The sequence below is a fragment of the Monodelphis domestica genome, chromosome 1 (assembly GCF_027887165.1).
Source record: "Monodelphis domestica isolate mMonDom1 chromosome 1, mMonDom1.pri, whole genome shotgun sequence".
In the NCBI taxonomy this organism is placed as follows: domain Eukaryota; kingdom Metazoa; phylum Chordata; class Mammalia; order Didelphimorphia; family Didelphidae; genus Monodelphis; species Monodelphis domestica.
In genome coordinates this window covers 618,284,620-618,312,614 of record NC_077227.1, presented here as the reverse complement: position 1 = coordinate 618,312,614, position 27,995 = coordinate 618,284,620, and the positions used below count along the sequence as shown (strand labels likewise).

The window sequence follows — 27,995 nt, the reverse complement described above, 5'->3', positions numbered from 1 at the left end:
CTTTATTTCATTATTCATTTCTTACTCTGGAGTGTAAATATTTGGTTTAGCTAGATAAGTGATGTTTGGTTGTAGGCCTAAATCCTTCTCCTTGCAGAATATCAAATTCCATCCATGTAATCTGGTTGTTTAATGCAGAAACTACTGGGCTCTATGTAATCATGATTGTGGTTCCACAATTTTTGAAAAAACTTTTTTTTGGCTGTAGTATTTTCTCCTTGGCTTAGCATGTTGGAATTTGGCTATAATAGTTCTGGGATTTTTTAATTTGGGATATGTTTCAGCATCAGTAGATTCTTCCCATTTCTACTTCCCCTTTCTTGTTCAAGAACATTAGGGCAGTTTTCTAGACATTCCAGTATCTGCCCTAGATCTATATTTTCTAGGTCAGTTTTTTTTTCCAAAGAGAGATTTCTAATTTTCTTCTTCTTTTTTTTTATTTTGAATGTACTTCATTGTTTCCTACTGTCTCATGAAGTCATTAGTTTCAATTTGTCCATTTCTAATTTTTAGGAAGCTATTTCCTTCTTTGTGATTTTATAACTCCTTTCTGAGGGTTTTATTTTCCTATTTGCAGTATTGTATTTTCTTTCCTTAGGGAACTGTGCAGATTGGATTTAGCTCTCCCCTGATTGTAACAATGAGGGTACTTAGCTCTTCCTTTATTGTGAAGATTAAATTGTAATCCCCTGTCTATTTTTAGATTCTAATCCCCAAGGTATAAACCCAGTACATAAAATAGATCTACTCATTTTAACCACAAAAAGGTATGAACTAACTACAAAAAGGTGTGAATTAACCAAAAAGGTATGAACACCCATTTCATACATTGAGTGGGAGGCCTGTGACCCATGCGTGAAAGAGTGGGTAGTCCTGGAGAGGAGTGTTGGGCTGTGATTGGTAGACCTAAAGTTTAGGGGAGGTGATACAAACAAAAAAAGGTCTTTAAATAGTGGAAACAGAGACACATTGGGATTCAATCAGTCACTAGGGCTTGGAGTGAAGATCTTCAGATTCAGAGTTGGACTGGATGAAGAGTCACTCAGAGTTGGACTGGAAGACACTGATTCGGAGCTGGAAGGAAGACAGACACTCAGACTTGGAGTGAAGACACTTGGCTGTGGAACTGGCCCCTGGAGGAGAAAGTGCAAGAGACCTCAGACTACTTCCTTTTAGATAGTCACCATGGTGAGTATAAAGGCTGACTTTCCTTGCCCTTTCTGGAGGTGTTAACCTCTGAGAAAAGTCCATCAACTTGAGACTCCTTTCCCATGATCAGTGCCTTGGAATTTCTACCTGTCTCAGAGGAATCCAGCACTTCCTCTCTCTCTCTCTCCCCTTTCCTCTCTTTCTTAATATCTTCCGCTATTGTAAAAATAAAGAATCATAAATCACATTTTACTTTAGTAATACATTTGGGGATTTAGAAATTAAATCCCTAGCGACCACCAAATTAAACATTCAGACCAACAATAAATTTAATAGAACCTTTTTCTTCAGTAAGTTTTTGTTCAAAGCTGTTGACTTTTCCTATCATTTTCTTTGCTAATTTTTCTTCTAAGTATCTTATTTTTTATCCCTTTATGGAGCTCTTCTAGGGGTTCTTTTTGTGCTTGACACCCTTTCACATTTTCCTTTTAGGCTTCTCAGGTTTTCATTTTTGTATTGCTGTCTTCTTCTGATCTTGTATTTTCATCATCCTTCTTGAGATATTTTTTCTAGCACTAGGCATTTTTTCTAACTTTTGCTCATTTGGGAGTTAATTTTTTCCTTGATATTGTCTATTTACTTAAGCTTACCTTTGTTTCTTGTGTGAAGGGAACACTGTCCTGCCCTTGTACTCTGCTTAGCTGTCTGGGTCTCAGGTTGAGCACTCTGAAGAGTGACCTGGTTGGCTGGTTGTGTAGATAAATAGTGTACTTTTTCAGTGAAGCTGTACATTGGTAAGGGGGTGGGAACTCTAATCCTAGCCTGACCAAATAACAAAGAAGAAAAGACATACTCCCCGTCTTCTGTAAAGGCAATTCTTTCCCAGTCTCTCTCTAATGGAGAGTTTACCAATCTGCTCCTCCCAAGCATTTGTCCTACTCTCCTTCATTACTATCCAGCCAACCTTTCTTCAATTTTACTTGATTTAGAAGAGATACTTCCCCCAGTACAACTAAAAATACCAAGGCTTCCTTCCTTCTCAGAACCCTGATCCCTTTCAGTTTATGGGAACCCATATACTATTGGTTGAATTAGTAGTCCTCTGAACTGCCTTCCAATTCTGAGATTCTATCCTACAAGCTACTAGAGCACCCAATTCTCTTTTCATCTCAGCTGAATTTTTTTGAATTATTTTTTTTAAGGTTATAAACTTACTAATCTTATTTTATGAATCACAACTGATTTATGTGTTTTGGCTAAAAAAATAATCTCCTTGAGGACAAAGATTGTTTCACTTTTGGCTGAGCATTCTTAGTTTAGCATTCTAAAGGCTTTGCACAACAGGTTGTTGAAATATAATAGAAAACATCATCATAATGTATAGGCATTATTGGGCCTATATGATGCCTTTCTAGCTGGTCTCCTGCTAGAACAGTTTTGAGGAAGCAGGGTTCTCTCTATAGCATGATGAGATGTCAGACTTTGATTTGGTGAAGGCATGAGGAAAAAAAAATCATGATGAAAAAAAATCATTTCTTTGTCAATTGATTCCAATCTCTCATTCATTCTTTATTTCAGAGCTGGAATAAATGTCATTATTGCTCTGATAGAAATACCTACAGAAATGACAAATATGAAGGAAAAGAGAGAAACAACGTATACTGGTAATAATAAAAACTTCCATGTATATAGCATGGTTAAGTTTGTAAAGTACTTTGCATATATTATCACATTTGATCTGTCCAATAGCCATCAAAGGTAGATACTATCTTTTTCTCTATTCTATAGATTAGAAAAATGAGGCTGGAAGAGATTAAATTATTTATCCATAGTCATGCAGTTAATAAGTACCTGAGAGAATATTTGAAATCATGATTTCCTGACTTCAATCTCATACTTTATCTGCTAAGCACCCCCTCCATGTTAATAACCATACCTGTTGAACTGAGAAAATGTCAGACTCTGTGCCCCTTATCTATTTTTTTGCCCTATCATTTTCCAGTTAATTTTTCAATATGAAATGTGACTTGTTACTAATTAAATCAGTTAGTACTTATTAATTGCCTTTATTTTTTCTAAATCAACCTCTTCCTTTTAATAAGTGCAGTCTTTACCAGCATGTCCAAAAATGAACTCATCTTCTCCCCTAAGCCATGCCCCCTTCTCAAGCTTATGTCATCCACCTTCCATACCCAATAAATTTCAGGGGCTCTCTATCACCTCCAGGATCAAATGCAAATCTATTGGCTTTCAAAGTTCTTTGAAACCTAATCCCTCCCCCACCCTCATCTTTTCAGCCTTCTTACTTGTTATTCCCTACAACATACCCTTTGATCCACTGACACTGGTTCCAGGCTATTTCAGGAAAAGACACTCCATCTCTTGACTCCAAACATTTTCTCTGGTGGTCTCCCATGCCTGGAATGTTCCCTCTTCTCATCTCTGTCTACTAACTTCTTTCAAGTCTCAACTAAATCCCCATCTTCTATAGGAAGACTTTCCTAACCCCTCTTAATTTTAGTGCCTTACTTGGTTATTTCTTATTTATCTTTTATATAGTTTGTACAAAGTAGTTTGCTTATTGTGTCTTCCATTAGATTGTAAACTCCTGGAGGTCAGAGAACTTTTTAGACCATGGGGGTCCCCAAACTTTTACACAGGGTGCCAGTTCACTGTCCCTTAGACCATTGGAGGGTCAGACTATAAAAAACATCTATGATCAAACCTGTATACTGCTGTCTGGGATAGCAAAGGCTGCAGCACTGGCTGTGATGGGCCTGCCACACCTTGCACAGGCCCATCACTGCCACCACTATATGGGGCAGCAGGATACACGGTGTGGAATCCCCTCCCCCAGATTGTTGCTCATGGTGATGACGTCTTCCATTGTGCAGCCACATAATCCTTTGCGTGGCACCTCGTTCTTGTCTCAGAATAAAGGATTATGTCATAGGAAGTAGTACTTTACCTGAGTGATGCTGTGCTTTGTGGTGCTGCCACACATAGAGCTCCTCTCACTGACCACCAATGAAAGAGGTGCCCCTTCTGGAAGTGTGGTGGGGGCCAGATCTTTGGCCTCAGGGGGCCGCATGTGGCCCATAGGCTATAGTTTGAGGACCCCTATTTTAGATTGTCTTTGTATTTCTGTCATGGAGCACAGTTCCTGGCACATAGAAGATGCTTAATAATATTATTGATTGATTGGCCTGAAGTAGCCTAAAGTCTTAAAAGAATAGAAAGCTCCTGGTAGGAAAGACCCAAAAAATCTATGTTCACAGGAGAACTTTTCTACACTCTTTTATTACTCTCCTCTTTTCTCTCCTAGAAGTACTAATGAATATTCCTCCACCTGCAAGGGCCAAGGAAAGGTCTCTCAGACCATAGAGACTGAGTTAGGAGAACTTACACAGAAATCTTGTTCTGTTTATACATTTTAAAAAAATCTTTCTTGAGATCTCATTTTATGCCTGCAGCTAATGGGACTTTGCCTCTGGGCTCTGACTCAAGAAGTACTTATTGTGCACAATCCTCAAATGAGTGACCAATATCCCCATAATCTTTTGCCTTACCAGGACTTTAGGCTCTAGAAAATCTGTTCCACCTCCACCTTGGTTCAAGAGCACCTTTAAAGTGCAACTATTCTTTGGGCCATCACTTTTCACCCCACAAGCATAATTTGTTCCATGAGAGATTCCAGCTAGTTACATCTCTCATTATGTCAAAGGCCCTATCCTAGGCACTAATATAGGTGAGGCAGATGTTACAGAGTTGAATAAAATGAAATCCCTTCTGTTAAGGAGCTTACTATCAATCTAGTTAAGAAGATTAAACAAGCACAAAAATGATGATGATATGAGAAGTGCCATAAGAGAGATAGAAGCATTAGTGGTAGGTTTAGACCAGGGTTTTCATGGGAGTTTCTCCAGGTTTCTAACTTTCTGTCCCATTCTTTCTCTGGTTGTCCATTGTAACTCTCTGGGATGAGACAGTAAGTTCTTATTGTATAAACATGAGTAATGGCCACTGTTATTATGAACCTTTTCCTAAACTTGAGTACTGAGGCAATTCAATTGTAACATTTAGACATTGCTTTTAGGCAATAATAAATTGCTTTTTAATTAGCCTCTCTATCCCTTCTCTTCCTATGCCCCAATAATAATGTAATACTATGCCCCCCTTACTCTTGGATATAGACAGATGGTCACTTATTTCCATGCCATTAAAATCTGGCATTAATCACTTTTATACTTTTAAAATATGTTCATCATATAAATTAAATACCATATATGACTTAAAGAGGCTTTTTTATATCAGATTACTGACACTTTGGTGCTGTGCTGAAACATGGGAGAGTAAAGCCCTGACTTTTTAAAGATGTTAATGTATGCCCTCAGGTAAGCCTGAGATATTCATTAAAAAACAACAACAACAACAACAACAACAACAACAAGAACCTCAAAAAGAATTCTGAGATGGGGAAGATACTCCTTTTGGAAAATAGTCTCCCTTTCAGGATATTTTAGAGGTTAAATTACAGGATAGCCATTTCTTAAAAAATAACATTGGAGACATGTATGTGCTTAGAGATTGAATGGCCCAGGTATTACACATGAAATCAGTTTGCTGTCCATAAATAGAGTGAGAAAGGTTTTTAAGAAAAACAGTCAAAATATTTGTTAACTCACTGCTTCCCTGAATTACATGCATACTTTCTTAGAAAGAGCAACATGTTCCTCTTTCCTCAATTCCAAAATGCATTTTGTAAATGCTTTTATATCATGCCTGTTGTGCTTCTTAATTTTAAGAGTTATATTCATTTCAAGGAAGGACAAACATTTTCTTACAGAGGCATCATATAGTGAGTAGGTTTTCTAAATGCTAATTAATTCCAACCTCCAACGCCTTACCTGCTGTTTAAAGGGTTGACAGCTTGTATTCTTAACATGAATGACAGCAATTTTGAACCTGTTTTACCTTAAAAGAAATAAAGAAATTAAATAAACTCTTTTCATGCAAATCACTGCTATTCGGAAATGACAGCTGAAATGGGCTATAGTTTGAATACAATGTAGGCTGGGATTGATTGAAGGTTTTTGGACTACATTGAATAAGGCCTTACCTTGGGTTAGATATTTATGATCAGAAAGTGAAAAGGAAATAAGAGTTGGACTACAAAAGAGATATGATAGCATATTAGTAAGGTGAATCCTGACAGGTTAAAAATCCTTAATTACCCAAAATTTTTAGATAAAGAACATACTTAAAAAGACAAATATTTTCAAACAGTTTGAATGGTAATCATAAGTGTGCATTGAACATTTTCTGGGTAGGCCTTGAGGGGTTGACATGTCCAAACCATACTTTATGCAAGTCATTGTGGTAATGTACATATTTAAATTCATAGCCTTAATTTATAAATTAATAAATGGGCAAAAAAAGTAATGTATTTATTTCTTTTCAGAGTTCATTGACACCATTTAGATATTACATAATAATAGTTGAAATTTATATTGAACTCCAAACACATTTGGCATATCCAGTTCATGTTTTGTGTCTATTTATGATTTTAAAATTTTCAAGTTCTTCATGAATATTAACTTGTTTGTGCCTCATAATAGTTACATAGGTGTATCATTATCTCAAGTTTACAGATGAGGAAACTGAGCTTCATTGAAGTTAAATGACTTGTCCATAATCAAACAGCTAAACAGTGTCACAGTTACCTCTAGATCTTCCCGACTCAATGCTGTGGCACAGTATCCTATTATACCCTCAGGTCTCTCCCTAGAAAATATATTAAAATTAATATTTATTTTCTAGTTTGGCTTTTGTTTAAAGTGATCTGTGACTGACAACCATTCCATTTCTTACTCTTGTCTTGATCAATGGAATCAAAAGTAAGTAGATTACTTCTAATAACAAAATTGAGACTTCAAAAAGAATATTATCTAATAAAATAAAGATGTTCCCAGGAAGCTTTGGATAGGATTATTTAACCTGCTCAAAGGATCATCTTCTTAAATAGTGAAAGATTATCTTCTTTTATTTATGTGATGAAGCCCACAACTGGACTTCATCATTTTACTCTTGTCCTTTATAAAATTCTGAGACAATTCCTGAGTATGAAAAATCTATTTATTAATCATGCAGGACAATAATTAATTGAGGTCAGTCATCTCTCTCAGTGATCAAAGAGACATTAAAGGCCAGTGAAAATCTAGGTGTGTTTCTGAAAGCTAATCACTGGGAGCTCTGCTGACAAGAGAAGAGCATCTTGATTGGTGGATATTAAATGAGCAGGTGTGCTGAGAGCTCCCAGCTCCTCCTGATTACTTCATCTTTGCAGGGAGACAGAAGTTATCTTAGGAGCAAAGGCTAACCAGGAGATTCTACAGCTTTCAGCTATCTGCACAAGGAAATCCTCCTGGGTCAGGCTTTCTCTAGTGCAATTTATCTGTCACAAATCAGGTTGGCCCAAACTTTAAAGAAGGGAACAAGGACACATTAAGTCTCTAGGCTATCTTGGGTTAGCTTCTGTTTACAATATAAACAGAAAAGGTCCAGCCCAAGCCTTTGGAATGTGTGATGTGATGACTTTCTCCTGGAGAGAGGTCTCTTTTGAGCCTTGCAAAGAGGTGGGGGAAGGTTTAAACAGAAAAAGAAAGAATATTACAGATTAATAATAAAAATTAACAAATACAAGCATTAAAATTAATTTTTCTCACTCAAGCTACTAAATGTTTATTCCTTTCAGAGCATTCTATGGCTATAGATGAGTTGAAATTATCTTTTGTTTTGTTTTGTTTTGAACCCTTACCTTCTCTTTTAGAATTGATATTGAGAATTGGTTTCAAGGAAGAAGAGCAATAAGGATTGGGAATTTGGAGTTAAGTGACTTGCCCAGAGTGAAATAGCTAAGAAGTGTCTGAGGTCAGATTTGAACCTAAAACTACCAGGCTCTAAGCTTGGTTCCCTACCCATTGAGCCACTTAGATGAGCCTGGAATTGTCTTGGTGAACCTTTGACCTCCTATTCAAAAAAAAAAAATATATATATATATAATATATATATATATACATACATACATACACACATAATCTATATGCACATATACATAAACATATCCTTACACCATTTTATGTATACATACATATCCATCATATGAACACTAAAATACTCATTCTGATTATATGTTTTACATGAATGAAAATTCAGTTGACTGCCTTACAGGAAGAATGGACTTATGGTTTTAACAAATAGCTCTTCTGGATTTAAAACTGATCTTTTAAGTGTTTCTGTATATGAAACAATGACAAAAACTCAGAATTCCAAGCCTTTCTCATTATTCTGACTTTATTTTTCTTCTTTTCCTTTCCTAAGTATCCCCTAAAGTCAGGGAGACCTCCATCTAAGTCCAGTCCTGAAAAGGACTCACCCCAGTGGATGGACAGAGAGGTCACAGAGTCACATGTCTGATCTGATGGCATGAGGGTGTCACAGAAGTCAGATGGTCAGTTATTGGCAAATGGAAGGATGCGGGGGAGGAGCTTAGGTTTGAAAAACCAGGGAGGGAAGCTGAAATGCTCTCTTTGCTCCTGTTCTCTCTGAAGTGACTATTTCTCTAGGGTGTCTCTTTCTCTGAACTCTTATCTCTCATCTCTGAAAAGCAGAGGCTGGTGGGGAGGGAGCTAGATTTTTACCTTAGAAAGGCTGGAAACTGTAAAATTTAAAATTAGATCTCAAATGTTAAAATGTGATATTTTAAGGGCTTTATTAATGATCATTAGAAATCATGGAATAAAGAGGACATCAAGACCACATGCCCAGGACTGATTAGCCATTTCAAAACTCCCACCTTACCATCGCCACCATACTTTCTGCAAATCAAAAACAGATGGGATCCTCCACATCTCCACCTTATATCCCCTGTCTACAGGAAGTAGTCAACGACAGGAAGTCAGTAGGCTCCCGGGAAATGTAGTTCATTTTTAGGGTAACATTTTCAATTATACATTCCTCCTCCCAGGGATCCATGGTAGTCTCTCCAATGGATCTTGTGAACATAACCAAATTTGAAATTACAATAATTTGGGGACAAAAGGAAACGAGAACAAAACCAATGATTGCTAATGATTGCTAAGTGCATTGACAAAAAGCCAGTTAGGGGACAGTCCCCTTTGGGATAAGATTATACATACAAAACAAATGCATTTAACCCCACACAGTTCAAATCACCACATCCCAAAGTTTATGCTTGATCTTCTGGTGTAGTGCCTGTGGAGGCATCTTCATGGTGCCTTCTCCAAACAGTTCACTTTCTGGATTCAGAGAGGTAGCATGTTTCTTAACCTAAAATCACTCTCAAAAGAATTTAAACTTTGCATTTTAGAATAATAATACAAAACCTTATTTTTCTCTTTCCTAATAAATGCTCATGAACTTATTATAAACCCATCAAGATTCGCTTTTGTTTATAACAGTTATTAATCAATTCACTTCTCTATTGTCCTCTGTTCTCAAACCCTTTGCTTCATCACCACTCTGCCCCTATCCATAACCCAATCAGTATTTATTCATTGCCAAACTCCAACTCTTTATCATATCTTTCATATAACTACTCTCTTTCTTCTCACATGCTGCTTAGTAGAGCTGGGGGAAGTCATAAAATCATACCAAGTGGATATATTACAAATTTTGTTATGTCATTTCAGCTGAGCCTGAACTGTAATAGTGCCAACCTTTTGTTTCTCTCTAATTTCATATCCTTCCCCCTCACAAAAGCTATTTCAAGCCTCTTTTTCTGTTTTCTTCTTAACTTTCTGTGGGGTTTTCCTTAATGAACTTCCCTGACCAGCAGGGTCCCACAAGGGAAGGGGCTCACCTTTGTGATGGGACCCGAGGAGAGGTAGGAACCGAGAACCAGGGTGGAAATGAAAGACACGGACAAATCAGTGATAGGATAGGGCAGGCAACCCCTATGATTTTCCTTAAGGTGGAAAATGAGGATAATGGAATACAAGGTGTTTGAGGAGATTAAGATAGAGAATGCAGGCCGAGATGGTTCCAGCCTCGGGGAAGGAGAAGGTCAAGAAGAGAGAGACATAGTCATAGAGGAGCCCAGTGGAGCTCCATGGAAGGGAGAAAGGCCAAGAGGAAGTTCATGGGATTGCCTCTGAATTTATTCATGTCCTGCTTGGGCGGTACTCCCAAGGACGTAGTAACCACATCACAAAGTATAGACAATTAAGATTGGGTGGCAAGGTAGAGGGAACACCTTTTGGGCGTGTAGGACATAACCGCGCTTTCCCGGGCAAGTCTCTGAACATGTTAATGGACTTGTGTTGGGCAATAGGTCTCGTGATCAGGTCAAGGTTACCTTCACAAACCTTATCGGTAAAGCCTCATGCTTGGAGACACAGTAATAATACAGTCATCTCTATTTTATAGATGTGAATATGCTTGGGATGCTATACTTTCCCTTACATTTACCCTTACTGTCTCAGAAAAAAGTACCTTTCCTCATACTTCAAAAGAGGATTTCTTAACCTGGGGTCTGTGAACTTAAAAAAAAAAAAAAAAAATATATATATATATATAATTATATTTCACTATCCTTTGTCTTTTTTTAATTGTGTTTTATTTTTTGCATTCAAAAACATTCTTCTAAGAAAGAATGTATAGATTTCATGTTACTGCCAGGATCTATGCTACAAAAAGATAAAGAAACTTTGCTCTAATGAGAAAAATAAGGCCTTTTTTCTGTGAACACCTCTTCTTTTCTCTTCTTCTTGAAACTCTTTGATACTCCCCCTCCCATTTTCTCTTTTCTTTTAAATTCTGAAAAGGCTAATTGCTCTTTTCTAAAGCCAATCTCTTTACATGTATCCTTGATTCCATCTTTCCCCAGCACTTTTCCTACTCAATAATCTCTTCTCCTAATTTTCATTTTCTTCCCATTATGTTCAGACATCTCCAATTGTTGCCATTGGGGGGAAAAAAGCCTTCCCAATATGTACTCTCCTCTAAAAACATAATTCTATAATTCTTTTCCCTTTCTCAGCTAAATTTAAGTTAAATCAAATTAGCATTTATTAAGTGTTTACTATAGGTCAGGCACATTGCCAAGGGAGGAGGATATAAATGTACCCAAAGAAAAGAGTCTATGCTCCTAAGGATTTTATATTCTATGGGGAGAAAATAACATATGAAAGGAAGGAAAGGGGATGTGAAGATTTCTATGTGGACATATGGCTACAAAGTAGTGAGCATTCCTCTTTTGAGCCCTTTCTCAAAATGAAGGTTCTGAGAAGAACTTACCAATGGAAGGAGGTCATGGGTACAGAAAGAAGGCAGCTAAAGCATGGTAGAAATTTTCAGAGAGTGAAGAATAGTTGGTTCATACACTTCCTTGAAAGGGAAAAATATTATTTCATTTGTTAAACTACCTTCCTTTCTACTGCTTCCTGAACCTTTTGTGATTTGGCAACTGCCCTCATCACTCAACTTAAATTGCTTTCTTCAGAATTTCTAAAAACTTTGATAGTCTTTTCATAACCCTTATTCTTCTTAACTTTTCTTCTACTTTTGATGTTGTTTGCCACCTTCTCCTTTTGGGGTTTTTGGGAAACCATTCTATCTTGGTTTTTTCCCTATTTCTCTGACCCATCTTTGTCAATCTTTTTTTGCTATCTTATTACCCAAAATACACACTTATCTATAAGTATTATCCAAGGTTGTATTTTGAAACTCTCCTCTCAATATTCTTTTTTTTCCCAGATAACCTCATCAGCTCCCATGAATTTAAAGATTATTTCCAAGAAGATCACTTATAAATCTACATATCCAATCCCATCATGATAGCCAGTCTCTATTCCCATATTTTCTATTTCTAAACTCTCAGAATCATCAACTTTTGTTGGTGAAAAGGAATTCACAGACCATTAAATCTAATCCATAGATAACCTGGAATCTGGTCCATAATGTGCCAGAAAAACATACATCTAATTTTCACATGAAGAACTTATCTTGTTTTCCTTTACCATCAGTCTATATTTCCTCATTGCCTATTCTGAGTTTTCTGTTCAACCACAAGCTGAGGAACTGAAATGCCATTAAAGAATACTAAGATAATTTAATTTCCCCCCATTTTTAACTTCAGCAGAACTGTTGAAATATAGTTCTAAAGGATTGGCATTTAGTTGTTTAAAATTAATTTGTCAAAATTTGCAATTATTTTTCTAGAGTGTGAAATTCAGAGAAGTTGATAGTTTAGGACATAGGATAGTTGAGTGCTAAGGAAACACATTAAAGGCTTGCTATCATCTTGCAATAAAATAGAGTGCCCCAGGGATATGTTAGTGTCCCTGTACTACTTAGCAGTTTATCAATGAATTGGATCAAAGCAGAGATGGCATGGTAATCAAATGTTCAGATCACACCATCACTGGAAGAGATAGCTAACACAGTGGATGATAATAAGGATTCAAAAATATCTTGGCAGGCTGAATAATATTGAGTCAAATAAAATAAAATAAATTTTAATAGGGATAAATATAATTTTATATTTAGTTCAAAAAGTTTGATTTCACAAATATAAAAGAGAGGAAAAACAGCACAGTGCCTGGCACATCATAGGAACTTAAATGTTTACTATATCATACAAATCAAAAAGAAGTTTTGCTAAGTGAAGTCTAGGAATTTTAGTAAATTGCACTCATTATGAAGTGACAGTATTCCTTGGCAACCAAAAAAGGTAAGTCTTATAAGTCATTAAAAAGTAAAATATCCAGGAGTGAAGAGATAATCAATTTCATTGTGCTCTGTCTCTGTCAAGTTGCATATAGAATATTGTGTTTAACTCTGGGTGCCATTTTATAGTGTGAAAAATTAACACTGGCTCATACCCTTTTATTTGGGGTATCTTAAGATTAATTTTGGGTTTAAAAAGGTTGAGTTTTGGTATAATGTCTGAAATCACTCTCTAATTGAATTAAGTTAATTAGGGAAGTGAAGAGGAGACATGCTTTTATCTGAAGTTATGTTAAAGGTCTTGTGACTCCTGGTGTCCAGAACCTTGCCTTTTGTCCTTGGTGATTCCTTTGCATTCTGAAGAGAGGTCTCTTAGCTAAAGTGGAGGAGAAATCCTCCAATTGAAGGAGTTTTGGAAAGGGACTAATAGCATAAATTTGATTTGTAAGAGGAAATGGAGGCTTATTTTCTGGGGAATCTGGAGGAGAAAGTTTGTGTAGGTCCAGCTTGCTACTTTTAATTATTTAATGAATACTTATAAATCAAGCTACAGATCTCAGAGAATTTCAATATTAATAGGGAGGACATTGACCTTAAAAGACAGGGTCTAGAAGAGAGCAGCCAGTATCATGAATGGCTTTGATTTAATTCCATATAGAAGACAAATTGAAAAGATTGACAATACTTAAAGGATTTTGGAGAAGATGGGTGTATGATGGAATAGCATGAGGGATGTTATCTGTCTTTAAGTCTCTAAAGAGCTGTGACCTAAAGTGGGATTAAATTTCATAACTTGGATGTAGTGCATAGAACTAGAAGTAGTGAGTGGAAGTTGAAATGAGACAAATGGATACTTTATACATTTTTTAATTTATTTTTTAACACTTGGACTTTTCTAGGAGTGGAATGGCTGCCTGAGGAGATACTCATAGATTAGGAACAGAAAAAAATCCAACAACTTAGAAACCATCTCATCCAAACTTCTCATTTTTATAGATATTTACGGATAACTGAGAGACTAGGTGACTTATGTGATGTCATTCAGGTAGTGAGTGTCATAGCCTTTGTTCCATACTTTCTTTTTCATTAGAAGTCTGCAGGAAAAGACTGAATTATCTATTTGGCAGATTTATTCTAAATATTATTATTCTTTAGGTAGTGGTTTGGACTAGATGGCCTTTGATTTGGCATTCCAGTTCTGATATCTTGGGATTCCACAACTAAAATGCCAAAGGTGGTATAAACTAATGGAGCTGTCTATTGAAAAAAAAAATTCAGAGTTCCTCAGACTTGACTAAATAATGGTTCTAGGTATCAGTTGTTTATATGAGACCAATCCTGAAGCTGTTTAAATAGGATTTTCCCTTAAAAAAAAGTATTTGGAAGCAATAAGCATGCTTTTTTGTTTTTTGAGGTTTTTGCAAAATCTGACCTGTATGTATAGGTGGATTAGGATGTATTTTTTTCTTCTTTAAGTATCTGTAACTTGCCAATGGCTATGATTTTAATAAATTGCTATTTTTCTTTCTGTCAAATTAATTTTACTCTGCCATTAAGGTATCAGATTGCACCCTTGTTTCTAACTAATTGTGTGGAATTTGCATGATTTTTGGAAACTTAAACAAAAGAAAATGGAAATTTGGTTTCTTAGATCCAGCCACTTGCTGGCTATGTCTCACATCAGTCTGATTCTATTTGATTACATAAGCCAGAGTTCATAATCAAGTATAGAAAAATTAGGGTGTAACAGTGCCATCTGATTTTTTTTCCAAAGGAAATAAAGTTTGGTTGTGTTACTAAAATTCCATTCCAATGCATTTGAAGTAATAAGAACCATGCACAGACAAGATGACTTGGAGTTTTTAATTAATGTTTTCAGTTTGTTTGAAGTTGGGGATTTGGGCTATTAGTATGCATTCTGAGTTTATCTGCTGCTTTTTACCTCAAATCTCTCTCCTACAGAATGCCACAACTTGTTATTAACATGTTAGCTGGATCAACACAGTGTTTCATCATTAGCTGTCCACAAAAATCTGTATTGATGTTATGCTTCATTGCCTAGATATTAAGCTTTTTTAGTACCTGTGCTTTTCATTATAGTTCAGTACTTCAGTAGATCTATATGACCTCATCAATATAGTTACCTCTTCCAGGGAAGCAGATTGCAACTTTACTTCCTTATTTTATTAGGAACCTTTCCTAATTTTTCTATAAGTCACAGATAAAAATAATTATCGATTTGTTAAATTTGATATATTTGCTAAATTTGTACCATGCACATTATTTACTCTACTCTTCATCTGCCCCTCTGACTACTTTAAATTCTATGGAATGAGATGATGTCTTTTTCTACTCTTAACTCCCATTTTCCTGCCACCTCATGTGTGCCTCCCATCATTAAATTGCAAGATTTCTAAGGGCAGAGATTTCCTTTTTTTTTTTGGTAAAAAATAAACAAATAAGCAATAACAATAACAACAAAAATTTTGCCTATGTATTGGCTCCAAATCAGAAGAGCAGTAAGAGCTAGGCAGTGGGGGTAAGGAAGTGTCTAAAGCCAGATTTGAACCAGGATCACTTAACTCTACACCTAGTTCTCAATCCACTGAGCTACCTCGCTGTCCTTTCTTGTATGCATTTAAATATATATATATACATATATATATATATATATATATATATATATATATATATAGTCAATTATCACTTAAAGGTGCTTATAACATGTGGATTGTCAAATGTTATGTTTTAAAATTACTTCCTTAAACTATTCTTTTGTTGTTGTTTAAAACCTATTACCTAAAAGGGAATAAAGAATGGTATATAGCCATTTTATTTTAACAAATTTATTAGATTGGGAGAGAGACTATCCTAGTAAAGAGATATTATAGTAGATGCTACTAACTTTTGTGTTATGGATTCTTTTGAAAGTCTGGTGAAGACTTATGAATCTTTTTCCAGAGTTAGTTTTTTTAAATGAATAAAATATAAGATATTACAAAGGAAGATAAGAATATTCAAATATAATAATCTATATCTATTTATCTATCATCTATCTATCTATTTAAGCATCTGGGGTTAAGAACTCCTGGATTAGAGGGGAAAAAAACCCCAAAGAAAAACAGTTATATGTAGGTCATAGAATAGGACTGAATTTTTCTTAAAGAAATTTTTGGAAGTGTTTACACAGCAGGTATTTAAGAAATGCTTGTTGACTGATTTTGCTGCAAAGTGTGCAGTATATAAAAGATCTACTTAAGTTATGCTTTACTTCTTCATATGGTAGAAGTGACCACGAACTCAAAGCCTTATGCCTGTGTTGCACAAACTTAGACAGGTCCTAACAAGAAAGAAGAAATCCATCTAGTGATGGATTGTGTATGTGTGTTGTTTAAGGATCAGCCCAGAGAAGTGTGGAGAGGTTCATAACCAGAGTCACTTCAGGGTGATAAGATTTTTCAACTGTAGAAAACTGGAAACTGGAACACTTCCTACTGTGTTGTAGTGGGATTGTGATCTGTTGTACTAAAAAGAGAGAGTTCCCATGCTAATGAAATCCTAAATTTTGAACAATGTTAAAAATGGGGACAAGCAGTAGAAAAACCTCAGATTAAATACAATATAAAAGAATTTCTTTTATTGGGTTGAATTTGTTTACTTTTTTCATTTCCAAATTTAATAAAATATAAAGTGGTTCTACTTAACTCATAAAATTCAAAGTCTTAATTGTGGATTTTACTTATTCATTTTTAAATAAAGATGAAAGAAGGAGAACTTGTGTTCTTATTTGTCCACCATATATAATTAACAGTTTTGATATTAAAATATTTTCCATGGTTTTTGTATTAAAATGTTTTCCCCTCTCAGAAGTCCTGAAGGTATGACCAAAGAGCTATGGTGTTATAGGACCAACTGAAAACAAATAAACAAACCACTAAAAGAAAACACTTTTCATTTTGGAAGGAGACTTGTTTTTTTCTAATTTTGTAAAATTGGAAATTTATAGTTGAGTGAAGCAATTGATGTTAGTACATAGAGAGATAATAGTAACTGAAATCTAGGCATTCAGTTAATAAATGTTTTATTAATTGCTGACTATTCAACTTTGGGCAAGTCACAAGTCACTTAACTGTCTTGAATAATAACATAGTTGTCTAGATTTCTATGCCTAGACAATCCTTTCAGCCTACAAATTTTCATACTATATAACTCTTATATGTCTTCTTACAAATATATAATGTTTATATCCTATATCCTGATGCTTTCTTAATGATCTTTTGATATTACATAGATACCAATGTAGCATGCAGGCTTTGCATGTATTGTATTGTTTCTTGATCCAGTTACTTAACCAAGAAACAACATATCAAATATTTCTCTAATATTAGCCTTTACATCACTTCCCCTGCACTGTTTTTTGTTTGTTTGGGTTTTTTTTTTTGTAATATATTATAGCTTACTTGTGCTAATTATGCACCTTTCATTTGTCTTTTAGATGGTCTGAAACTTTATGGTATTCTACAATAAAACATTGATATTAAAAATATGAGACTTTTAAAGAAAGAGTTTAAGGTCATTAGTGTATTATGCAATCATTCAAAAGAAAATTCAACCCACTCTTGTCAATTTAGGAACCACTGTTCACTGTCTATCCCCAATATCTTTCCAGATAATATGCACCAGGTTAGTGAACTATTCTTCCAACTGCATATTACAGTCTGAATAATATGCATTCTTCATTCGCTTAGTTGGTTCTTTGTGGATATTAAAGTAGAACTCTTTGGAATAATGTTTTTTCTTCATCATCTATAAAATAGAGATAGTACAGGACTGTTGTTGAGAACACATTTAATGTGCTTAGTATCTGTAAATCAAATCAAGCAATCTATGTAGTATCAAGCACTGTAGCAAAAACAAAAGAAGTACAAGATGTATTGTCTTTCTTCTATGTTTCCTTGTGAGATAGTCATCTCTACCATGTCCTCAAAGTTTATTGACTAATGGCTAATTAATTTGATGACCATTATCATTTTGTTTCTTATTTTTCAGGGAAAAACATGTTGTGGTTAAATATCAAGCATTTTGTGCTCATTATGGATTCTTTTTTCTATGCTATCATGTGACAAACTTCAACCAATATAGGCATTACAAAATTAAATAGAATCTAGATGTTATAAAACTATTGTAAAATATTTTATTAATTTTTTATGAAATTAAGAGAAAATATACTTGCCTTCATTTTCTCTTTAATCTGGTTTCTGGATATAAAGAATTTAGAATTGTATGGACTTTTTTATTTTGTCATTTTTTTACATAACAAAATCTTAGGAATCTTTGGATTATTGAAGTATCAAAGTAGAATAATAGTTAATTTGCACAGTATTGAATGATATTGGCATGATAATGATACCATCTCTATATTTTTTTAATGTCACAATAAATTAAGCATATATTCATTAGGCACTGCACTCTGCTAACAAACCTAAATAAACTGGCTTACAGTATTTTATTTCATTGTAATTTAAGTTTTGGAAGCTATGAACTTTTTTTTTTCTTTTATCCCTCCTTGCGCAGGGATTTGGCTTATAATGTTTGCTGGTCATACATAATTCTGACATAATTTTAAAAATATATCATTTGTTGTTTGTTATATGTTGCAGCGTATTTTAATCTATCTTGTATTTCTTCTGACCTGAAATTTTGATTCCTTGGCATTTCATGATTCAGAAATTAAATTAATTTAAAAGAAATCCTTTAACACATCGATATACTTATATTATTAACGTGTGTCTTCCACTAATGCACAATGAAAGCCTTCTCTAACAAGTCATCCTATGAAACTTTTGCTTATGTCTTTTTTTAAATCTGTCATAGTAGGTCATTCTGTTGTACTAGAGAACATCCTCAGCATCTCTTGACATATGAACCTTGACTATCAGTTATCTCATTATCTTGCTACATGACCAGCCCATTTTGAGTAGTCCTAAGTGTTTCTTGATATTTGTTTCATTTATACTACAGCTAAGGAAATACCATAATTTCCTCCTTATTTGTGCCATCTTTTTTTATTAATCATTTTTATAATATATGAATCCAGGATGGTTAATGAATGTATTTGTACAAACAACTGTGTAGTTAATGAAAGCCTTGCTTGCTTGGCTTATAATCTCTAGCCAGCTTTGAGTTCTACTTAATATGCCAGGTGGTGACAAAGCACTTCCCGTGATTTCTCTTCCAATGTAATCAAGTTGTCCATTGACAACTTATGACAGAATAAAAACTGCTATTACTCTAATTTTTAAAACATACAATTGGAAGATAAGATCATAAAATAGCTTATCTAAAGATGTGATTTAAGTCAGACTCCCTAAGGAGATGCCATATTAGCAAGTGGTCAAGATAATAATGAAAGGAAAATTTTATATAGGACTATTTCCCTCCTGTCAGTTGTCACAGTAAATTAGCCACCCTAGAAGAAGTCCTATTACTGTGCCACTGTGGTGTTGTCTTTTAATAGTTGAAGCTTCCAGGGCTAATTGAAAACTATCTGGGAATGTTAATTGGGTGTGACACTAGTTACTGGTGACTGGGTGTGCTAACGAATTAGTTGTAAAATTTAGATCAGAAGGAGTAATCATGCCAACCCCATAGGTCTTAGATGAGTTCATAAATAAGTTGGTTTTAGATCATAAAATTTTAGTATAAGACAGTTGCTAAAGGCATGAACCTGTCTGAATTTAGGTGATGATAACTAATGCTAACAGTGTCTTATTAGGCATGTCACAGAATCACTAAATCAGTGATGAGTAGACTCAGAATTGAAAAGGACCTGAGAGTTTACCTGTCCTGTAAATGACTGAGTATTCACTTTCCAATATCTACAACAAGTGGTATTCCAGTTTTAAGCTAAAGACCTTTAGAAAGAAGGAAATCATATTTTCACTAAAAGCATATTTCAATTCAAGATAGCTGGAATAGTTGGGAATATTTTCCTGACATCATTTCAATTTACCAATTTGCAACTTCCATTCATTACTCTTATTTTGACCTCAGGCTAAGTGGAACAAGTCACATGCCTCTTCCATATAATAATCCTTAAAATGTTTGAAGACAAGTCTTACCTCCCTTAAATATTCTCATCTCCAGACCAACGTTTCTTCATTCCTTTTACTAATATGGCATAATCTTTAGGCTCTGAACCCTCCTGGTCACTCTTTTGCTTATTAGTCCTTTTCTTAAAATATGACACACACAACTAAATCCTGTAGTTGAAATGTCATATTCAAAAACTTTCACTTGTTCTTACTGTGAATTTACAAAGAGATTTTGTTTATCCAGTTGGATGCATTTAAATGTGCTCATATGTTTAGACATGTACACTTATATCCACATTAACTTTAATTTTGTTGCTTTCTTGGTTTTTCCAAAAAGTTTGGTTCCTAAAATATTGATTTTCCCCATTCTTCTAAAAATTAGGTGAAATTCAAATTATACTCCCTTAATTTTTTAGTTTATTATAATCATTATTGTAAATAAATATGAAAACAGATGAAGCCTAAAACTCCCCAATGATAATTTAGTAGCAGCCAGCAAGAAGAAAGAGCCTGATTCTAAGATCCAGAAGCTATATGATGTGGAGCAATTTACTTGACCTCCAGGAATCTGAGATTCCTTACCTCCAGAGAAAAATGTGTAAGAAACTTGCAATTAAGCAGAGGTTGTTATTGTTATCATTGTTATTATTTCTGTTATTGTTATCCATGACAGAGATGGAACGAGACCATATATCCAGTCTTTTAATCTATTCATTCTTTTATTAAGCAAGTGGAACTTCTTTGACTGAACTGAATCATTGAAAAGGGAAAGTGGGAGGGAGTAATGAAATTTTGTTTAACTAATTTTATTATTTTTATATTTTGATGATCTTTCATGATCCTGTCTTAACTATCATATTTTTTCATTATCCTACATTCTAGACAAAATTGATTATTAGCTATTCATTCCCTAACATTTTTCTGCTCTTTCCCACCTCCACATATTTTTAATAGGTCATTCCAATGTCCAGCACACCCTTCTTCTCACTTTTATCTACAAGAGATCCTTCTCTTTATTTTTTTAACAGTAATTTAAATTTTTTTAGATTCTCTTTTTCCAACCCATTTATCTTTCTCCCTCTTGTTTCCTTATTGATTTAAATGTATTTCTATATCAGAATTTACCAGTTCATCTGAAAGTGAGGTTCAAGCAACATTCCCAACCCCTTCCTCATTTGTATATGTACAAATATGTACCCCTAAGCATGTAAAATAAGAAATATCCCATTCCCATTCCTCCACTTTTCTTTTCTAATATATCCTTTCCCTTCTTCTTTTAAGAGCATATAACCATAATAAAATCACTCCTGGGCCCTCTTATTTGATATCCTCTCTGATCTCTAAAGAATATTTCTAAGGGGATGATTGTATCATCCCCCTATTAAAATGTTAACACTTCATCCTTTTAAAGCCTCCTAAAATTGCTCACTTAAATGCTCTTTTAAAAAAAATATTTCTTTTTATTAAATGTTATATTTCAAATTTTCTACTTATCTAAGGCCTATTGTTCCCCCCTGGCTCTATTGCCTTCTTGTTCTCTCATGGAGTCGTCAGTGTCTATTTGTTCTAATTTTGTTAGTCTCCTACTTGGATAATGCTCTGTGTGTGTGTGTGTGTGTGTGTGTATGTGTGTGTGTGTGTGTGTGTATGTGTGTGTGTGCTGTGTTAAGCTGATACTTCTCTAAGTCTTTGCTCCTAAATTCTAATTTCTCTTTCAAATTAATCTTTATTACTCTAACTTTATTTACATTTATACTTTGCGGCTCTATTGTCTCTTTATACTTACTAATAGGGCAGGCTTAGGTTAGTAACCTCTTGGACTAACCATGATATCTTAATTCAAGTATTGACAGTAGAGGTTACTAACAAAATGTAGTAACGTTTTTAGGAAAACACACAGAATTTCCACCAGGGCTAAGGGTCAATTATTTTTTTAGGGCCAATTTTTAGGTTCTTTCTTTTTCCAAATCTTTCCCCATCCCCATATCCCTTGTTACTCATTAGTTCTAGATTTGTATCCTAATTGAACTTTATCTCCCCCTAATTAAAAAATGTTACAGATTACCACTTCTTATTCCCCATGGAATTCCCAACAGAACTTTGTTTCTTTGACAATGATTTTAAGTAGGTGTTGATTTGATTAAGAAAAGTAAAACTATGATTCTCCTTGAATGGCCAAGTTTAACCTTCCAGTGACAGAATCCCATTTCTAAAGAGATTTTGTTTAACTCAGAAGAATGTCTTGATTATATCAGTATCAAAAAAAAAAAAAAGCAACAAGAAAAGCCTTTTACTGTGAATAAAAACATCATATTTTAATAATAGTTTAAATGTATTTCATACTTGGAGATTTCCAAAAACTTTTCTTCACCACAATCTTGAGGCAGATAATGCAAGTAGCACAGCCCCCATTTTAAAATTAATTTTTAATTAATTTTTCCAGATTATATATTGATATAATTTTCAGTAATAGCTTTCTGATATTTTATGATCCATGTTCTCCCTCTTCTTCCCATCCCTCCTCCGTACCCCCAGTTTACAGCTAATAAAAATGAGTCTCAGTGTGGTTAAGTGGTATGCCTAAAATCATAAGGTGACATGTAAGCCCAGGCCTCTCCTAATTCCAAGTCCAGCACTCTTTCCATCATATACATTATATTTTTTGTTTAATTATATGTTAGTATCCATTTGAATTATAATTAACATTTTATATTAGTAGCTAAGACTTAGAGGAAGGTGCTGCCATTTTATGTGAAAGCTAAAAGAACAAAGACAAGATCTACATTATTGGAGGTAGAACCCGCATTAATAAGTGTACAGATTTAGTAATTTTTCTCTAGTGTAAGTGATATCCATGTCTTCTTTCACAGCATAACAAACATAGATATGTGAATAATGCACATACAACCTTCGTATAATAATAAGATGGCAATCTTGAGGAGGGGAGAAGAGTGAGAGGGAGGGAGGGAAAGAACATGGATCACAAAGTACCAGAAATCAATTATTAAAAATTGCATCAACATGTAATCTTGAAAAAAATAAAATTAAATGAAAAACAAACATTGGAAGTAGTTCTAACATGGAAATTTTTTAAAGCTATAAGTGGTCAATGTAGAAAAACCACTTTAAATCTGTAGAATGATTTTTTGAAAGTTCAGCAGGGCAGGATTCCAGATGAATAGTTGGAATTCATCAGCTAACTCTTAAAAGCCACAAGAAGATTAAGTCAGATGCTGAGATACTAAAAGGCTAATAGGTAATATCAAGGCTAGTTTAGTCCAGGGGTCCATTAGAGGAGTTAAAATTACTGAATTTTATCCATTCCCTCTAATAACAGTGATCAACTATCTGTGTAGGAGAAACAGCATGACACAAAGAGCTCCAGTGGAATCAGAAGACCTGGTTTCAACTCTTAACTCTGCCCTTACTAGCTGCATGACAATGATCAAATCACTTAATCTCTCAGTTTCCATATCTACAAAATGAAGGTAATAACTTCTTGTACTGTCATTATGAAAAGAGCTCAACTAAATCATAAAACCTTCTATAAATTGAACTTTTGATGTTGACAAAAAATAGAACAGACTGAAGGATAAACATGGATTTTGCCCCTAAGGAAAACAATTTATCCATTCTTCCCTTATCCTTTCTTTGTTTTTTTTCTCCATTTCCTTATAATATATAATAATCTTTTTTTTTTTTTACATTTTTGAGCATGCTATGAGGCTGGGAGAAAAAAAGCTTTAATATGTTGACTAAACCATTTAGATTATTATTGTGAAAAATTATACATTTTCCCATTGTGAAATCAGAAGTACCTTTTATTCGGAAGATTAGCAATGCTTGGCAGAAAGGGATAGAACAGCAGAATTAGCTCATCTCTCAGATCTTATACTCTGTTCAGTACCACAGTTCATTCAGAAAGGGCAACCCGCAGTTTAGTGGGTACCGAGCATACTTTGATTGAGGCTATGCTTGACTGAATTTATCCTTCCTAGTTACCAAAATAAATATTTCAGTAGAAAAAAACACATTAAAGCAGAATAATCAGAAAGGAGAGGGAAAAATATGGATAAATATTTGTCCAATAGACCATCATGATTGTATTTCCTAGGTAAACTGGAACTTAACAAGAATAATTTTTTTTATAACCAACAACTTTGTACAGATTTGTCCATGTGATAAATGGAAATAATCTACATCATGCCCAATTCTTAACAGGATATGATGAAGCCTAATAAATTACTTATTATTCCCTACATATTTGAAGTCCACCACAGCAGAAAATGGGCGTTTTACAAAGGACATAAATGCTAAGCAAGGGAAACTACTATGCAATGATGAGCTAGTAGTCCTATAACCAAGAGATATTCAGGCTTCATATCTATAAGAGTGCCAAATGTGAAGTTTGGGAGTAAAATAAGCTAAAAGAAATGGTTGATGCTCCATTACTCAAATCATTAATTTTTTCCCCCCAAGCTGTAGAACATGCTGTAGAGAATGCAGATTATCAGGCTATTAGATAAGCTGACCCAATCAGTCCAATCTAGCTCTAATTTATTGGACAATGTAGTCCTTGCAGAACTATAGTATCATAGCTGACCTTTATTACAGAAATAAAATGGAACACTTGTAATGGAGCACATTCATTGTTCTTTATGAAAAGCAAAGCTCTGTGTGCAGTACATATAACATACATCTCCCCTTTCAAATGAAGCTTTGGCTGGCATCATGAGTGTTTGTGTACTGACTAGTATTGCCTCAATACTGCAGCTCTGATTTGAGGGGAAATGTCAGTTTGAGAAATCTGAGAGTAATAAGAGGATCTGAGAGCTCTTCCTCAACTGTTGAAGTGCTCTTCTTCTGTTTCTCTTCCTAGTAACTGTTATATAGAGGAAAAATTTGAGGAATTGAAATGAATAATTCTGTTATTAGGCATAAGGATGGGGAGATTCATGCAGTTTTGACATGACCTCTAAACAGACATTAACTTTAGCCACTCTGTAGCATGCCTGAGGCATGGGAGGGCTATGATTTCAAGTAGTGAATTCAGTATTGATATGAAAAATGCCACTTGTGTTGGGTTGGAATAAATATGTTGATTATGGTAACAGTTTCAAACACTTTGCTGGCTGGTGATAGGTTTTGATTGACATTTTATGGGCCTTATTACTCTTGAAAACAATAATAAAAATGCCCTGACAAGTGCAGCATGAAAATATAAGCAATACAGTCCTTTCTCTACTGATCTAGAAAATGACCACTGAGTTCTCACAGAAAGGGGAGAAATAGGAGAAAGACAAAACTAAGTTTCCCTGCAATGGTACTTAATTTGTAGCCTAAAAATATCCCTCATTATACCCTTCTGGATACTTTGTTACTGTTGGGTCATTTGCATTTATCTTTGGGTCTCTTGGTACTTATAAATACTGTATTCTGAAGCTAAGAGTGGAATACATAAGTCATCAGTGACCTGATTAATGTTGCCTTCACTACAGTGATTGAGAGTTTATTAGGTTATTCTTCTCTACACAAAGAAGTTCATTGTTTTCAAGAGTAAAAATGGAGATGCAGAAGAGATTAAACATTAGCAAAGGGGCTACTACAGTGTTATTTTAACACTATTCCTGAAAAGCCTCCATGTTTTGAAATTGTGAATGAAATAGTAATTCCATCCTTGTGTTCATTTTGTTCCAATTCTTAACACAAAATGCCTTTAAAAGGAGTACAATCCCCCAATTTACATTCTCTAATTTCTTTCTCTCCATATGATTTGGCATCACTCTAATAGCTTATGCTGATTTAATACTTTAAATGAGATAAAGTACTTTATTCACAACTACAGGAGGTAAGTTTTGCAATTAATAATATCTTCATTTGTTTTGTTTTGTGATTTCACTGGTATAAGAACCCCAAGGGTGGAAGCCCCTCTGCCACTACACACCACCTGTTTCAGTACCTGAGAGTCCTGGGCACTTGTTTGAATAAAAGAATCAGTAAACATTTATGAAGTGTCTGCTATGTTCTTGAGGGCACTGACAGGTTAAATTGCCTGAACAGAGATGCATAGCCATTATGTGGCAGAGGTCAGCCTTGAAGCCAGGTCTTTCTGAGTCTTACGCTGTCTCTCTCTCCACCTAGACAATATTCCTTTCATTGTCCTTATTCTGAGATGAGAAGGCTGAAGTGTGGAGAAATTCAAGTGGCTTGATGATCCAAGTCAATTCAGTATGACAGTTTTTATGAAGCATTTGCTTTGTACAGCATATCATGATAATAATAATTAGCATTTCTATCGTGTTTTAAGCTTTACAAAGCTATTTATAAATATCTAATCTAACCTTTTCAAGAACCAGAGCTAGCTATTATTCCCATTTTGACATTTGAGGAAACTGAGACATAAAGGTTAAGTGATTTGTTCTAGGCCACATAGCTGATAAGTGGGCGAGGCAGGATTTAAACTTAGGTATCATTGAGTTCAGGCTCAGAGTTCTATTCACTATTCTCCCCAGTAAGCATCAAAACCAAACCTATATTCCTAACTTGAAAACCAGCATTCTTTCCACTAAGCTTGCCTTCTATTAATATGCAACTAAAAACTGCTAGCAAATGCCAGTGTGTGCAGAAACACATGGATAGTGGAATTGTCACTCTTCTGTTTTGCTTTTAGAGTGGAGGGGAATTGTTTCGAAGCAATTATCCACCTTGGACCCAGGTTTGAGGTTCACACTTGTTCCAATTTAACTTTCCCTCCTCAGTTGAGTACATATAAAATTAGTGACAGAAACAACAAAATAAAATTCCTTGGGTCTTCCTTTGATTTGTCTGGAGAACAAACTATGTCACAAACTTTTAAAACACAACAGCAACAGAACCTTGGCTATTGAAATGAAGACAAGATATTATTGTTGAGGTGGAAAGCTATATTTTTTTCTGGAAGACCATACCATACCCAATGTTGGCATTGCTTTCATTGTTTTTGATAAACCTGTTTTCATGTTGAAATTACTCTAAATGGGTACCAGATGTTTCTTTTTAAAGAGCCCACATTTGATTGGTCAGCAAGATAAGGATACACGTGGAGTCTGTTAAGAAACAGCTGGCATCAATTTAGAGAGAATGATGTTCTACACTCCCTGTGTCCTGACCAATCTGAAGCAAGCAGAATCAATATATGAAGTAATATATGTAATATTCATTATACTATCTCTCAAGCTAGTTGTTTATGGAAATATATCAGTGAGTTACCAATACAATGCAAAATATCATTTTTCACAGTTATACCTCTTCTGCTTTTTCTCAAAATAGTATTTCTGATTTCATATTCTAATTGGCTCCAGCTTAAATGTACCCACAGTAAAAAGTATATATTTAAGAACCTGATTACATTGGTGATAAATTTCACCAAATAGATTGCTCTGTGCAGACACTGAAAATTTACAGAAGTTTCTTTTAGTTTAAATAATAAACTTAAACATGGTTCTTGAATTCTCAGAAAAGTTGCAATATCAATAAAGTAAGATGGAAATTAGGGTTTGAATGAGGAATATAATAATTTCAAGTGCAATACTATTATACACTGAGCAAGAGAGGAGAGCTTTTAGTTCTACTATTAAAACCTTGATAGAAATAAGCTGAAGCCTTTGGTACAACAAAATCTCAAATATCTAGACCTCTTGAGGAAATAAGCCAGTATGAATATTTGAGTTTCTTAGATACCTAAACTTCCTCCCTACACCCCAGGTAACCCTTTTAAAAAATATATGTTACAGTGAATAGAGTGCTAAGCCTGGAAAGAAGACCTGAGTTCAAATCCAGCTTTAGATACTATAGAACCTAATAGTATAACCTTGGGAAAATCATTTAAGCTCGGTCTCTTTCAGTTTCATCAACCGTAAAATGGTGTTTTGACTAAATAAGAGAGTTATGAAAAAGTGGTCACAGATTATTATCCCTTAAGTCAGGAAAACACTTAGCAACTTTTAACAATTTTGTTCAATTGGA

The 27,995-nt window shown here is 34.6% G+C and overlaps 1 protein-coding gene and 1 long non-coding RNA gene across 2 annotated transcripts in view; one reads left to right on the top strand and one right to left on the bottom strand.

The window, feature by feature from the left end:
* The window catches only part of MACROD2 (mono-ADP ribosylhydrolase 2), a 2,426,984-nt gene that overhangs the window by 1,036,877 nt on the left and 1,362,112 nt on the right, over nucleotides 1-27,995 (top strand). The gene's annotated exons all lie outside the window — the stretch shown is intronic.
* Nucleotides 28-4,028, bottom strand: LOC103103748 (uncharacterized). Its single transcript, XR_001626525.2, has 2 exons — nucleotides 3,477-4,028; nucleotides 28-1,133 (listed from the first exon to the last, which is right to left on the bottom strand). It is a non-coding gene; the product is annotated as an uncharacterized LOC103103748 (long non-coding RNA).